We start from the raw sequence: 3,657 nt of genomic DNA, 5'->3' as shown, positions 1-3,657 counted from the left end.
GTTTAGTATTTGGTCATGTATACAATTTAAAAAAATACATCAACAGAAAACTTTCTGAATGTCACTAGACAATGAATTAAGCAAACCTTTACTGAAGCTTAAATTATGGTACAGAAATACATTTCAACTGATTTAAGTCCAACACCATGAAGAGAGAAATTATGGCACCAAAATTTTCCCTCCTCTATCATACACACTGAGATTAATTTAGATTACTATTCAATCTATCGTTTTCATTTTTCTAGGCTTTGTTCCATACAAATTTATGCAGTTTTTCTACATTAAATAGAAATCTTAAATCTATTAATGGTGGGGGGGGGAATGAGACCTCAAGCCAATAAATGTTCATCAAATCTACTGGAACACTGTTGAAGAACAAAATCCACTTTGAGCATTGGTCCTTATAATAACACCAAAACATTAGGTACTGTGCGCTAATTACACAATCGGACTGATCCATTGATTGAAATCTTCTTCAATGAAGCTTTGAATCAACATGTTTACAAGTCAGAAGTGTTCCAACCACTTGATTTCAAACCAAGTAGAATTTATGTTTAGAAACACTAAAAAAAAAAAGTGTTTCATTTATAAATACAAAAACATCACTGCATCAATCCAGAAAGAATCAAAACTTGTTTGAGGACAAGAAGAAATACAAAATTGAGTCAACTTTGCTCTTTTCTCAGCTGCTTAAATAAATGTCCGTATTAGCAAATACAGCTAAAAGATGCCAACTCTTTTAAGCCTGTACTTCTGGTCATTTCCCATTGACCATTTTGGAATTTTGTATGTTATGTTTTATGGATAGCATTCTGCTTCACTGTGTAGTATGTCTGAATAACCTGAACAGTTCTCATTCATCACTTGATGCTACTCCATGGTGAACGAAATACCAGTAAGAGGAGCCGTCAGAACACTATCACATGCATCACAAAGTCACAGAGGTTTTAAAGTCACAAGATGGCAAAGACATCGATTCTGCTTTAAACCAAAGTTTATGGCATATCCTTAATAGAAATCAGTGGAAATGGCTACGAAAGTAAAAGTAAAGGTGAATCATCTGAGCTGGCTTGACTTGTTGAATCCAATACAACCTTTATCTTAAATCTCCTTGCTAACAAATTTAGTGATAATTCTTTTATACTACCACTTAGCAAGTTAATAAAGGCATGGTACTCATGAGAAGCTAACCTCATTTAATGGGGGACACAGAATGGCATACAGTTTCCATACAGTTCTATTCTATACAGCCAATATTCCCTAGTATCAATCCACACCTTCTTTGCTAATCAACACCAGCTTATTCCAAAAGAGCTCATGGTAACAAAAAATGCTAGACTCCCTTGACCTTAAAAGAAAATTAAGCCCAGGGTCCATCCCCCCATTCCCCCTCTGGGGTATAATGTTAGTGTAAACCCACAGTGTAACAGTGTATTGCTTTATGGAGGGGGTGTGGTTGGGAGGGAGACACTATGGTGAGGAATGAATCAATTAAAGTCACACAAGTATAGGAAGCAGTGAGGTGGTAATACACAAAATGGATAACTGCAGTCATTTTCTTAGAGGACTCGACTCGTGGAAGAAGAACTTTGATTGGTGCTGGAAAAACATCTGTATGAAGGAGAAATTTGTTTCAATAACATTAGTAGAGAATATGTTCTAGAAGGCGGAGGTAACTAGTTGCAAAATCCTGGTAGCAATCTAATAGAACAGTCCCAGATGTCTAGGCTGAGGCCAATACCTAATGAGGACGAAAGCCTTGTCTGTGGGGAATTTTGGATGTTACCTGGAGAAATATTGCGCTGTGCATAAACCAGATTGAATTGTTTTCGCAAGTGTTGTAAAGTTTCATATAGCAAAAGGTTTTTCTACATGCACTTCAATTTCACGGCAAGAACGGCATGGGATACCTAAACACAGAAGAGAGCATTCATGCAAGATATCCAACTCCTTGATATAATATGCATACAATTCAAAATGATTACACTATCATCACATCTAGGGCTTTCTTCAACTACAAGGCGGTGGTTATGGAAAGCGTGGCCTTTGCTATCAATATCTAAAAAGCAGCCACCACCTTCTTCTATGTGTGTTCTCTTTTTGTGTTTTTTCTTAATTTTTCTTAATCAACTCTGCTGTTGCTGCTTCTTAGCAAAACTGGTGAAAACAAAACTGTAATCATTGAACATAGCTCTCTGGCAATCAAGAGGTTTAAAACCTTCAATCTTCTGGGGCGAAGGAAGTACTGTGAGACATTTAGAACTCTGATTTACGGAGTGGTCACAAATTCCTGGCTTGAAGACTTCCACAACTTTCCTGATCAGGTCATCATAGGAGGTCTGACTTAAGTTTGTTTCAAGCTAACATAAGAAAATTCTGGTTCTGGAGTGATGTGAATAGTCCAATAAGTTCCATCCGATTTCGTTCCATTCATTGAATACCCACAAGGATTGAACAGTGTGGCATCAATGACAGAAACTGGTATCAGGTCATGAATTCCACTCTCACGAATGACATCCTTTGCAGTAACACCATCTTTCCTGTAGAACCGGTCCATAACCGCTGGGTCAAGCTCATTCATCAGAATTTCCAGGGTTTGATCTGGCTGATTGATTACCCGACTCTCTGGGGAATCCAAAGTATATAAGTACCAACAATCAGAATTCATGCGTCCCATACTATATGCTGCTCCATTTGGGAAAATTGCATTAAGAAACTCTATTTCTTCCTGGAAATTCTGGTGTGGGTACCCTTGGTGAGGTGGCTCCATGAAATTCTTAGGAGAATAAAAGAAGCTTTGAGTTGAGTCAAACCCACTGTAATCCCTAGCAAGTTTCAACAGGGGAACCAGTGCTTTCAGCAAGAGGGTGGTACCACATGTTTTCAAAATGAAACGTCTCTTGGAGACAAACATGCTACTCTCACTGAGTACACAAGCTTCCTGCTTGTCAGCTTTTGTCACACGTATGATTGAACATTGCACATCCTTCAAAAGTATGTCCCATACTTTTGTATGTCCCAAAAGTATGTCCCACTTGGATCTTGGGATGGTGCGAAGATCCCCAGATCCTTGGTTTGCGTCAGGTTGCTGCCTGGAGAACCAAACCTCCAGCAGTTTCTCGGTCCCTTCAAAAAAATGTGCAGCTTCCATCACCATGAGATTAGCTAACAACCAAGAACCACAGAAAATCAACTAAATTAAATCTCTTCTCCCGCCACTGCCGCCGCTGCTGCGGATTGTTCCAGCTGTGTTACTAAAGTTCAGGTTCTTTTTTTGCTATAATTTTACATTAACTTTTTTTTAAAAAGGGTTAATAAATTTTTCCCAGCTTTTTTTTTTTTCCGTGAGCTAAAGTTGAAGGTGAGTCTCTTGGAAGTAGAGGCAGATACAGCTCAGTCTCTTGCAGTCCGCTGTTTCTCCGTTAGAGAGAGCAGAGCGAGCGTTAGCTAATGTCGCCGGCCATACTGTGGGAGCCTAACGTGTCCATTTTACAAAATAATCATAAACTTTAGAAAGCACAACCTTTCTCTATTCTTAGTTTATCTTTATAACCTAAAGTCATATAACTTCTCTATTTCTAAGTGTCTCACTGTTAATACACCTTCCTAATAAATTATTTAACCCATCATCAATTGTATTCATCAAGGAAAAATATG

General features: G+C 38.2%; 1 pseudogene; it reads right to left on the bottom strand.

Annotated features, from left to right (window-relative positions):
* Positions 1–2,126: 2,126 nt before the first annotated feature.
* Positions 2,127–3,151, bottom strand: LOC112395155 (S-adenosylmethionine decarboxylase proenzyme pseudogene; annotated as a pseudogene).
* Positions 3,152–3,657: the final 506 nt, after the last annotated feature.

The sequence above is a fragment of the Neophocaena asiaeorientalis genome, unplaced genomic scaffold (assembly GCF_003031525.2).
Source record: "Neophocaena asiaeorientalis asiaeorientalis breed wild unplaced genomic scaffold, Neophocaena_asiaeorientalis_V1.1 scaffold25, whole genome shotgun sequence".
Classification (NCBI taxonomy): Eukaryota; Metazoa; Chordata; class Mammalia; order Artiodactyla; family Phocoenidae; genus Neophocaena; species Neophocaena asiaeorientalis.
This window is presented reverse-complemented; position numbering and strand designations above follow the sequence as displayed.